This window comes from Ovis aries, chromosome 8 (assembly GCF_016772045.2).
Source record: "Ovis aries strain OAR_USU_Benz2616 breed Rambouillet chromosome 8, ARS-UI_Ramb_v3.0, whole genome shotgun sequence".
Lineage (NCBI taxonomy): Eukaryota > Metazoa > Chordata > Mammalia > Artiodactyla > Bovidae > Ovis > Ovis aries.
The window spans coordinates 47989645-48002071 of record NC_056061.1 but is presented as its reverse complement, the minus strand read 5'-3'; the positions used below and the strand labels follow the sequence as shown (position 1 = coordinate 48002071).

At 47.7% G+C, this 12427-nt stretch overlaps 1 protein-coding gene across 4 annotated transcripts in view; it reads left to right on the top strand.

The window, feature by feature from the left end:
* Positions 1-12427, top strand: part of ANKRD6 (ankyrin repeat domain 6) — a 182872-nt gene that overhangs the window by 106977 nt on the left and 63468 nt on the right. Inside the window, exon 1 of one of the 4 annotated variants that reach the window (XM_042253401.2) lies at positions 11971-12228. The exons of the other annotated variants lie outside the window; for them this stretch is intronic. The gene's annotated coding sequence lies outside the window, so the exon portion shown is untranslated. Of the gene's footprint in view, positions 1-11970; positions 12229-12427 lie in introns of those variants that run through there. 4 annotated transcript variants of the gene reach the window in all.

Genomic DNA, 12427 nt, shown 5'->3' with positions numbered 1-12427 from the left:
GGTAAATTATACATTTTAAAATATAGAATGTAATATATGCATGCATGCATGCTAAGTCACTTCAGTCTGGTCCAACTCTTTGTGACCCTATGGATGGTAGCCCTTCAGGCTCCTCTGTCCATGGGATTCTCCAGGCAAGAATACTGGAGTGGGTTGCCATGCCCTCCTCCAGGGGATCTTCCTGACCCCAGGATCAAACTCACATTTCTTACATCTCCTGCATTGGCAGGCAGGTTGTTTACCACTAGCACCACCTGGAAAGCCCATAAAGTGTAATGTGTGTGTATATGATTACATATGGATATATTCATATACGTAATTGTTATCAGGTTTTCTCCACCTCTAGTTTTCATTCTAAAATAAAATGTTCTAGGGACTTCCCCAGAGGTTCAGTGGTTAAGACTCCTCACTTCCAGCGTATGGGGCATGGGTTCAATTCCTGGTTCAATCCCAAATGCCACGCAGAACGCCAAAAAATAAAACATAGTGAAACATGATACAGACTATGGGAGTGTGATTAGTACATCCAGTCAGAAGGAATCCCTGCATTCATTCAACAAATTCTGATGAGCAGAGACTGGGCCGGGTGGATGGCTCCTAGCTTGGGAAGGAGTGGGAGGTGGGCGGGATCGGGCAGCGCCCCCACGTCCCCAGCAGTGGCTGCCTCCTCACTGGGTGCTCACTGTCTCCTCACGCTGTCCCTGCTCCTTTGTTCCTCCCTCCCACCTCCCCACCTTTACCCTACTCTTTCCCTCTATTGCCTTCCCCCCACCATGCTCCCTGTTTTGACTTTGGATATGAACGATCATCGAAGAGGCCATCTGCCTGAAATTGGAGACTGCGCAGTACTAGCCTCACCCAGGTTTTGGGAGAACCCCTGGAGAAGGGCTGTTAGGACAGGAACTGTTACTCCGGAGAGAGTCTGTGGATTCTTTCCAGGGACTAGGTCCCAGGTCCCTGAGAGCAAGGAAGAGACAAGCCCGAGAGTGAAAGCTCCACCACCAAGCGCAGTGAGGCCAGACTCAGGCTTTGCTGGAGAGAGAGCCTGGCCTCGTGCTCTTAGAGACCATCAGAAGGGGGAGGGCCCTGGCTTCGCCCGGACCCTGACACAGAGGGGCTCACAGCGTGTCATTCCTCAGGTCACCCATCTTCTGAAGACTGCTGAGGCTCGACTAATTAAATATAGTTCCATTATGGAAATGATCTGACAATAATAATGAGAAAATCCTGCGAGACGTAACTATTTTAAGATTGTTTTAAACTCTTGGAAATGAATATCTCTGGGGCCAATTCTTGGCATATAATAAGCAAGTCAAGGTCACTGTCGTTCCCGCTGCCTTCACTGTAGGAACCTCTTCTCCTTGTAAAGAGGAGACACAATTTCAAATTTCGAATAATGCACCATGACTGATGATGACGACAATGTGGTGTGTTTATCGTGGGCTGTAATTATGGGCGAGAGACTTTCATGGAGCAGACTTGCTCATGGTTCATTTGTGGCTAAAACTTAACAATATGAACAATCACCAATTTGAGAGAAATTCTCAGCTGGGAAATAACCAGAAATAAGCAGGCTGAGGGAGAGGTTGGCGAGAGGGAAGCTGACTTCCAGCGGGACCTTCCTGGGTAGCCCGCCTCTTCCTCAGTGGTCCTCGCCTCCCCGGGGGTCGGAGCCCCCAGGCGGGACGTGTCTTCTTGAGCCATGGACTGTGCATATGCATGTGTGTGATCATCAGCGTGTGAGGCCGCGAGGACAGGGAGAGAGCTGCGGAGCCTCCCAGGCACCAGCTCCACTTAATTCCCGGTTCCCCTCGTCTGCGAAGAGGGACACTTGCTCCCAGCAAAGCTCTGTGCCCAAGCCAAATGCTGCATCACGCTGTGTGCTGAGCAGGGCTATGGGATCTCCCTGGGGCAGCCCCTGGGAACTCTAAGGAAAGGTGAAGGCGTAAGAGATGCAGGAAGGACTTAAATCTAATTAGAAAGTTTATCCTCCAGTAGACTTCATACATGCACACAAGCACACCTGCCTGAGTGCTTACTCTGTAAGTGCTGTGCTAAGTGCTTGCCATCCATTCCTACAGCAAGCCCTTCCAGCTGCCCCTTGAAGTCAGTTGTTGCTATTGTTTAGTTGCTAAGTTGTGTCGACTCTTTTGCAACCCTATAGCCTGTCAGGCTCTTCCGTCCATGGGATTTTTCAGGCAAGAATACTAGAGTGGGTTGCTATTTCCTCCTCCAGGGGACTTTCTCAACCCAGGGATCCAACCTGTGTCTCTTGCATTGGCAGGCATATTCTTTACCACTGAGCCACCTGGGAAGCCCATGAAGTCAGCAGCTACCACTTTTTCCATCTTACAGTCGAGGACATTAAAGCCCAAGGAAGTTCTGTAACTTGCCCGGAGTCGTGTAGTTCGCTCTGTGGGTGGAGGGTTTCAATGGACCCTGTTTTTCTCTTGCTTCTTCCCAGTCCTGCCCCCACCAGGAGGAATCAGAAGGAAACTGAGAGGGGGCCAGGTGTGGAGTTTCTGCAGGCAGTGGTGTGTATGCTGTACCGGCCTTTCCAAATCAGTGGTGATGGGCAGTGTTACCATCAGATCACATCTAACCATGACATGCTGCTGAGAGCTGCACCTTTTAAGAAGAGTTTTGGACATTAGTATATATAAAGAAGAAAACCAACAAGGATCTACTGTGTAGCACAGGGAACTATACTCAATATTTCTTTTGTGTGTGTGTATATATATATTCAATATCTTGTGTTTGCACGTGTGTATAAATGAATCGCTGTGCTGTGTACCTGAAACTCACTCTACGTTATAAATCAACTAGACTTCAATGAGAAAGTAAGTAAAGATAAAAAGTTATTGGAGAAAGCTGTGTGGGTTAAAGGTGACGGGGGTGGGGGAGGATGCCATGCACCATAGCATCTGGAGTTTCTAGGATCAGATGGACATTATGGTCAGAAATCCTTCAGTGGGGGTCTTCTCTGGCTGTCCAGTGGCTAAGACTCCATGCTCCCAGTGCGGGAGGCCTGAGTTTGATCCCTGGTCGGGGAACAAGATCCCACTTGCCACAACTAAGATCCAGATCAGTCAAATAAATGTTTGTTTTTTTAAAATGAAATACTTCATTGGCAGTGTCATTGCCTAAACCGAAACCCTTGTGATGAAAACCAGGTTTAGCCAAGATAGAAGCAACCATTTCTGGATGTTCACTTAGCGGACATTGATAAACAAGATCAATCTGCGTGTGGCTGCTGGACTTTAAATGGTTTCTCCCTGAAGGGTCATGAGGCCTATTTCCTCCAAGGAATACAGTAGAAGAAATCCGCTGGATTTACACATTACAGGGGTAAACCACAGTTGGTGTTTACTGCTGAGTAGATGACACTCCTGTTAATCCCAGATTTCCCTTTGCCTTATTTGGGGTTGTGTTTGCCGGGTTACATTTGGACACTTCATTCCTAGCTAGTGGAACAGCTTTGTGTTTTGTTTTTTTGTGTGTGCAAAATTGGAAACTGACAGCCTGATGTGGCTTTCTCTGTGTGTCTCCTGTGGGGAGGCTGCGAGGATGCAGCCTGAGTCGGCTGCTGGCTGGAGCGACCCTGGTGAGGGCAGCTCCCCATCCTCGTGTGTGAGCCATTGCTTCCTGGCATTCCCAGCATCTCCTTCCTGAAAGGATGATGAAGGGTGTTTTATAGGAATGTGTCATCAGTAGAACTCTCAGCCCCTGGAACCTCATTGTCCCTCAGACAGCAGTGAGGGACCCCTTGGCTACAGTATCATTTATACATGTTGAAGTGACATAATGGAGTCCTGGCTTTTGGCCAAGAAGGTATGGATGTGTGTGAGTGACTTTAAAAAAAGAAGCACAGCCTGTGATGTTGATTGACCCAGACAGGCCATTGGTAAAGAGTTACTAAGCATCCATTATGTATAAGGCATTTGTACTCGTTTCCTGCGGCCACTGTAACAAATCACCACAAACTAACTGGCTTCCGACAACAGAATTTATTCTCCCACTTTCTGGAACCCTGACGTCTGAAGTCAAGGCGAAATCTTCTGAGAAGGACACCTAGAATCAGGTTTGAAGGATAAGGAGGAGTTTGGGAAAGATCTAAAGGTCATTCTAAGCAAAAAGAACAGGATGGTGCTTTCAAGAGGACCTGAGCACCCTTGTGGCCAAGTGAGGGTACAGGATGGGTGGGTGGATGGGTCAGAAGAAGAGGTGGTGCAGACGGGCTGAGACCAGACCATGCATAGGTTTGTGTATACCTGAACTTTGTGCTGGGGGACTGTGAGTCACTGAGGATTATAGCAGAGGAAAAACATGATCACATTTGTGCTGTGCAAAGAGCATTCTGACACCAGTGATCACATACACTGAGGCAGGGGAGGGAATTAAGGCAGGGAAACCAACATGGCAGAACAGCTTCCACCTGCAAACTTTAGCCCTACAAACTCCAAGCCCCCTGGATGGTTTGTTTACACAAAATTATCTTTGTCAAGAGGAGAGGTCTGCAGACAAGGCCAAATAATTGACACCAAAGGCCCAGACCCTAACCATCCAGCAGACCCCCACCACCCAGTAGACCCCACCACCCAGCAGACCCTACCACCCAGCAACCTCCCATCACCCAGCAACCTCCCATCACCCAGCAACCTCCATCACCCAGCAAACCCTCACCAGCCAGCAACCCCCACCACTCAGCAAACCACCACCACTCAGCAGACCCCACCACCCAGCAGACCCTGCCACCCAGCAGACCCCGCCACCCAGCAGACCCCGTCACCCAGCAACCTCCATCACCCAGCAACCTCCCATCACCCAGCAACCTCCATCACCCAGCAACCTCCCATCACCCAGCAACCTCCCATCACCCAGCAACCTCCATCACCCAGCAACCTCCATCACCCAGCAAACCCTCACCAGCCAGCAACCTCCATCACCCAGCAAACCCTCACCAGCCAGCAACCCCCACCACTCAGCAAACCACCACCACTCAGCAGACCCCACCACCCAGCAGACCCCGTCACCCAGCAACCTCCATCACCCAGCAACCTCCATCACCCAGCAACCTCCCATCACCCAGCAACCTCCATCACCCAGCAACCTCCATCACCCAGCAACCTCCCATCACCCAGCAACCTCCATCACCCAGCAACCTCCATCACCCAGCAAACCCTCACCAGCCAGCAGACCCCACCACTCAGACCCCACCACCCAGCAGACCCCTGCCTGGCAGATAGGCACGGTGTGTATGGCTCCTCCCGCGTTGCAGCTTAGCTGTCTGTGCTCTGACTTTGCCATCTTGAAACAACTGGAGGAGAAGGCTGAGTTTCTCATGACTCCTTTTCTTCTGAAACTAATACGTGAGAAAGTGGAACTTACTTGAAGTTGGCTCAGTGGTCTCTAGGAGGAGAGTGAATTTAACCACTGTTCACTCAGTGGCTGTCTTTCCTGAGAGTCAAGCTTAAGTAATCTTAACAACTCTCTGGTCAGGTTGGGCTAACCTCTACAAAGTTATCTTTTATCCAAGATACATTTCAGGCCAATGTATACTCACTCTGTCAATCCTGAATCTTAGTCTGGCTTTGGCTTCTAACCAATTCCCAGGCAAAAATTCATCTACATTCTATTAGGCAAGCAAAAGCTTACATCACCTCTTTCATCCCAACTTCTCAGTTGAGAAGAATTTCAGAAAACACCTTCAGCATCCAGTTGGAGACCACTGTGACAGTTCAGGGGAGAAATGATGACTGCCTGAGTGAAGGCCAGGGCAGTGCAGCTAGAGATGAAAGAACAATTCAAGAACAGTGAAGCAATAACCATACAGCCACGCTTAATATTTACTGAGCACTTTGTACGTGCCAGGCTGGGATAGCCTATGTATTATCTCATTCAACCTTTGCAACAACCCAATTAGTTAGGGATTATTATTCTCTCTGTTTTATACACGAGGAAGCGGGCTTAGAATCAAGTAGGTAATTTGCCCATTTTAAGTGGCAAAACTGGGATATGAGCCCAGGAAGTCCGACTTCAGAGCTTGCATTTTACTAAAAATATATAGATATTTGTTTGTTTATTTATGGCTGCGTCAGGTTTCAGCTGCAGCATGCAGTATCTTTGTTGTGGCATGCGGGATTTTTCGTTGCAGCTTGCAGACTTCTCTCTAGTTGCAATACCTGGGCTTAGCTGCCCTGCGGGATCTTAGTTCCCTGACCAGGGATTGAACCCACCTCCCCTGCATTGCAAGGTGGATTCTTAACTACTGGACCACCAGAGAAGTCCCTAGAATTTGCATTTTAAATCTCTGTCTTACTGTCTCAAACCAGGAGGATTTGGTAAATTGTTGGATGTGGGGGTGGGGAAAGAAGAAGAAGAGGAAAGGGAGGGTGGTTCAGATGGAAGACGGGGCCCCTCACCAACAAGGGGACACAGGGAAAGGAATGGGTTTGGACAGAAGAATGGTGATTTGGCTGTAAGCACGTTGATGGGGAACATCTGAGTAAGATGTCTGGGTGTTTGGTAAATGGTTGTGTGTTTTAAAAAAAGGGAGCTTTAGAGAGTGATTGAGGCTAAAGAAGATTTGGAGCAATCCGTTTCTAGGCAGCAGAGGAGCGTGTGGGCAGCAGGTGTGGGGGATATGTCGGTACTGAGATCTTCTAGAGAGGAAAATGAGCAGAGAAGACAATACAGGATAGAATCTCAGGACCTGCAACACTTATGGGACCAGTGAAAGACGAGCCCTTGGATGAAGACATAGTCCACGGAGCATGAGGAGAGAGTGGGTCATGGAAACCAGAGGAGGAGGAACCGTGATGAAGGAGAGATAGTAGCAGCGTCTAATGCAACAGAGAAATCATGTGAGAAGTGAAGGTTACCCTTGCGCTTGGCAGCTAGTCAATGTAAAATCAGCTGTTACAATGCAGATTATTGCAGCCACTTTGGAAGGCGCTACAGCAGTTTCTGGGCTTCCCAGGTGGCGCTAGTGGTAAAGAACCTGCCTGCCAATACAGGAGACTTTAGAGACGCAGGTTCAGTCTCTGGGTTGAGAAGATCCCCTGGAGGAAGGCACGTATTCTTGCCTGGAGAATCCCATGGACAGAGGAGCCTGGAGGGCTCCAGTCCATAGCGTCACAGAGAGTCGGACATGACTAAAGCAACTTAGCATGCAGCGCATCAGCTTCTTACAAAACTACACACTGTCCTACCGTATGATTCAGCAATTGTATTCCTTGGTATTTACCCAAAGGAGATGACGACTTATTTACACACAAAAATATGCATGTAGAGTTTTTAAATTGAAATATAGTTGACATATGTATCAGTATTGTGTTAGTTTTAGGTGAACTACACAGTGATTTGACGTTTACATACCTTATGAAATGATCAGCACTATAAATCTAGTAACCATCTATCCCCATACAAAACTATTACAATATTATTGATAATATTCCTTATGCTGTATATTTCATCCCTGTGGCTTATTTACCCTTGGATGTTTATAGCAGCTTTATCCATCATTGTGAAAACTTGAAAGCAACCAAGATGTCTTGTAGTAGGTGAATAGATAAACTGGTACATCCATACAATCGAATATTATTCAGCACTTAAAAAAAGTTATCAAGCCATGAAAAGACAGGGAGGAACCTTAAATGCACATTACTAAGTGAAAAGAGCCAGCCTGGAAAGGTGACATATTGTATGATTCCAACTATATGACATTCTGGATAAAACAACGCTTTAGAGACAGTAGAAGGATCAGTGGTTGTCAAGGGTTGTGGGGGAGGGAGGGATGAATAGTGGAGCACTAATCCAATGCGGCTATTGTGTATGATACTGTCATGGTGGGTGTATGTCATTATACATCTGTGCAGACCCAAGGACCTGTACAGCACAGAGTGAACGCTATACAAACCATGGGCTTTAGTGAATGAGTCCAATATTGACTCATCAGTTACAACAAATGTACCACACTAGTACAAGGTGTTAATAACAGGGGACACTATGGTGAGTTCGAGGGCCAGAGTGTGGGTTAAGAGCTATAAGGAACCTCTTTATGCTTTCTGTTCAGTTTTTCTATAAACCTAAAACTGCTCTAAAAAGTAAAGTGTATTAAGTAAAATTGAAAGAAAGAAGGAAGTGCAAAAGGAATTTAAAAAAGCAAAGGAAAGAAGAGAAAGCTGTATACATACTTGAAAGTGTAGCATGAACCCATAATTATGACTAATCCAATCCTGTGTGTTTGAGTTCCAAGCTGTATACAAATCTGACCAGTCTCTCTTCTTACCAACATCTAGGGTTCCCATCACACATGCAAGTTACAGTCCAGTGTCTTTGGCATGATGTGAAAATTCTTCCACAACCTGACTTTGCAGTGTCATCTGTGGTCTTTGCCTATATGTTACAAGCTCCAGCTGCAGCATCTCTCTTTATATATATATTAAAAAAAATTTTTATTTCGGCTGCGCCGGGTCTTAGTTGCAGCAGGTAGGGCCTTCAGCCTTTGATGTTTGCAGCATGTGTGATTTAGCTCCTTGACCAGGGATTGAACCCGGGCCCCCTGCTTTGGGAGTGTGGAGTCTTAGCCACTGGACCACTGGGGAAGTCCTGAAGCAAGTCTCTTTGCTCCTCTCGCCTACACTTTCAGATGACTCTGCTCATGCCCTCCCCCACTTCTCTCCCTAACAAAATCCTCTAGTCCTCCAAGACCCAGCTCAACTATGACCTTCTCTGTAAGAACGTTCCTGACCTCCTTCACCCCAGCACACCAAGCAGGAAAGCTCTCTTGCTGAGTTTCCGTAGTTCTTTGTGACTGTCTCTTCAATAAATGCTTCATACACCACAGAATCAACAACCACAGCATCGGGGATGGTTTAGCAAGAAAATGGGTAGAAAGAAGCCAGATCAAAGCAAGTTGGAGTGGGTAAGAGCTGTCATATGGATACATGGCAGCTGGACTACTCTCCGAGGTTGGTTTTATTGTCGTTTGGTATTGATTGTGTAGGGTTACCTTTAGCGTTTGTGGTTTTACCCAACAGAGGTTGAGGACAGAGAAGAAAATTCTGGGGTGGCTATGGTGCCATCCAGTGCTGACACACCTCTCTCACTTGGGATTGGTAATTCTTAGGGTCCCAGGAGCTGCTGTCCTCTATTTTGAGGAGGAAGAGAGAGGGAAGAACGAATCCAACCCCCACCCTGCTTAATCTTTGGGGAAAGGAAAAAGGAAAAAGTTAACCCCCCCCCCAAAAAAAAACAAAAAACTAGTTGACTTAGTTGGCACCTCCTCTATTTCTTGTGGGATCCACAGCCTCCTGAAGACCAATTAATGCTTAGAAAAAGCTATTGATTATTAGCTTTTCTAGCGTCTATTGAACACACATTAAAGGCTAACTATGTTCTGGGCACTGTGCCAGGCAGTGGAGAGACAAGATAAACAAAATAGGGTTTCTGCCTTCAAGGAGTTCAGTGTAACCAGGAAGACCAACCTTGAGCCCATGCCAGCAAATGACAGAGTGAGGGGAGCTCAGGCCTTAGTCACTAGGGCTGCCATTACAAGGTACTGTAGACTGGGTGGTTTCCCTGGCAAGAATTTATTTCTTGGTAGTTCTGAAGGCTGGAAGCCCCTGATCAAAGTCCAGCAGAGTTTGGTTCTGATAAGGATCTTCCTGGCTTGCAGATGACTGCTTTTTTTGCTGTCCTTCCATGGTGTTTCCTATGAGCATGGCTTGGAGGCCGGGGTGCAGGTATGAAAAGAGAGACGCGGGGCAGAGAGTGAACATGGAGACTCTTTGGTGTCTCTCCTTATAAGGACATTAATCCTGTCAGATCAAGGCCCTACCCTTAGAAGCTCATTTTACCTTGCTTATGCTTGTGTTCAGTCTTTAAGTCATTTCTGACTCTTTGCGACCCCATGGACTGTAGTCCACCAGGCTTCTCTGCCCATGGGATTTTCCAGGCAAGAAAGCTGGAGTGGGTTGCCATTTCCTCCTCCAGGGGAATCTTTCCTGACCCAGGGATTGAACCCATGTCTCCTGCGTCTCCTGCATTGGCAGGAGGGTTCTTTAGTACTGAGCCACCTGGGAAGTCCTGTTTCACCTTAATTTCCAAATACAGTCACACTAAGGGCTTCAGTACAGGAATTTGTGGGTGACACAAATTAGCCCATAGCAGGGCTTACGGAAAACTGTAGGAGAACAGATGAGCGAGTGACCATCTTGTCGCAGGGGAGACGGAGCAGCAGAAGGCTCGCGAGTGGATGACAGTGCATCTGGGCGGGGGGGCATTTGCTATGTGATGTGAGTGCCCGGCCCCAGCTTGCCGCTCTGGTGATCTAGCAGCACCAGGCAACCAAAAAGTAATTATTGTTGCCCTATGTAAAAAGCAGAGGTTTGCACATCACAAGCCTCCTGTCAGTCACGTCTTTATTCAGTGGTGTATCCTTGTACCGCCGGTAGTATTTTGGCATGTGCCAGCAGCTTTTCTTGATGGTGGGGTTTGTCATAGGTTTCCCAAATAGTATCCAGATGTCACCCAACTCCAGATGTCACTCAGCTTTCACTGCAACAACCTCTCTATGCCTCCTGCGGAGGTGATTATTTGAAAAATCCAGTAAATGTCAGATTCAGAGGAGAATAGTTACTGTACGTGAGATATTCTCAGGAAATAACCGTATCTGTTCCTTAGCCGTGATGGGCTTGCTCAAAACTTGCCTCTCCGTCCCTGCCTTTTGCACAGCACGTGTGAACACCAGGCTCGTGAGCAACCAGGGTTGTCCTGTCCTCGTCAACAGTGTTGTGTTGAGGGTCCCTGACTCTGGATTCGGTTTCTCAGAAGGAAATGTCCCAGGGCCTCTGAGCAGATGAACCGCTCCTCGCTTTATACTTCTGTCGCATTCAGTGTTACGGTTCTCAGCTGGCATCTGGCCTTTTGGGCCATGATCAAGGCTGATCGGGGCCAGATGATGGGTTCCTTCAAAGTAGGGAATGAGTCGCATGCATCTGTTTTCTAAGCTCATTGGTCCTCCAGTAGCGGTTGCAGTAACCCGGCAGTGATCACTTTTGGCTAAACTGGTATAAAGGTCTTGCATTAAAAATAGGAATGTCATTCTACAGGCATTTGGTCTCCCCAGGGAATTCATTCTTGCTGCAGCACACCAGCCACGGTTGCTAGCTATCCTCCTGCTCTTGGTATAAGCGGAACACTGGCCAAAGCAGAATCAGCCCCCTGCCCATAGGAGCTGCTGCCCTCGGGGAGATGGGGGCAGGGCTTTGGGCAGAAAGAGTATTCAGAGGGTTCCTGTTGATAGTCATTTTCCCATCTCCAGGACCAACCATTCTGGCTTTAGGAATGAGGGGGGAAAATAGTAATATTCGCACAAGTCAAATTCAAACCCCTCTTCCTTTCTGTGATTACTCAAGTTGGGAAGTTGGTTTTCTGCTGCTTCAACAAGTGGTCTGGAGGACGCACCTGTGATGTAGAGGGCCATTGACAGCCCTTGAAAGAGCTCCCTGCCCTCTCCCTTCCCCTTTTCCTGCAGAGGCTCTATTCAGAGGAGGATTTCTGAGACAAACTATCAGTTCACAAACCCTGGGAACAGTTTCTCAACCAGCCTCTAGTCTCCTGTGCTGCTGAGGTCCCTGTGTTGAAACCCTCTGCCTAAAGGGCTGGGTTGGGAGAGTTTCTGGGTCTCTGCTGTTCCCACAAAGTGAACATTTCCCATTAAGGGCTGTCCTAAAGGCAGTTCCTTACAGATTTCAACTCTTCTCGTATCCCCCGTCCTTTACAACCTATGCATCATCTGTTTTACTGCTGAAAGAATGCAGACTTCGTTTCTCTATCGTCTGAACATCATTGACAAGCATTCCACCCATCTGTGAATTATTCCCTGACTCTTTGATCTGAGCGGTGTTACAGGTCCTCTGCCGGTAGGAGGGAGCAGTCCAACAAAATCTGAAGACCCAGGACTTTCAGAAGCTGTGCCGGGCAGACTAGGAAGCCACAAAACATTGCGAGCTGGATGGATGTCCTAGTATGTGTTTCGATGTGATCTGGCTGGTGTTGGCTGAGGAAGCTCAAGGGGAAAAGGCAGCAAGCATTGTAACGTAAATCACTGCGGACCCTTGGGCGTGACAGTGCTAGGAAGCTAATGATCTCCAAGAAAGAACTGACCGTGATTTTTCCAGCAACAGAACACGATGTAGAACGGGGAGGACAGACCCCCCAGATGTGAGTACAATCTCTCCTCAACACAGGGTTTGGACCAGTAGGAGCAAAGAGAGTTATCTTAACTGATGGTTAACTGACCAGAGTGCCTGTGGACGATCTCTGGGTGGGTTCTGCGTAATGTCTGGCTGGGACTTTTGTGTGCAGATTTCTTCTAAAATATTTCTTTGCCTTGTTAGGAGACTGAATGCAGTGGCTTTGA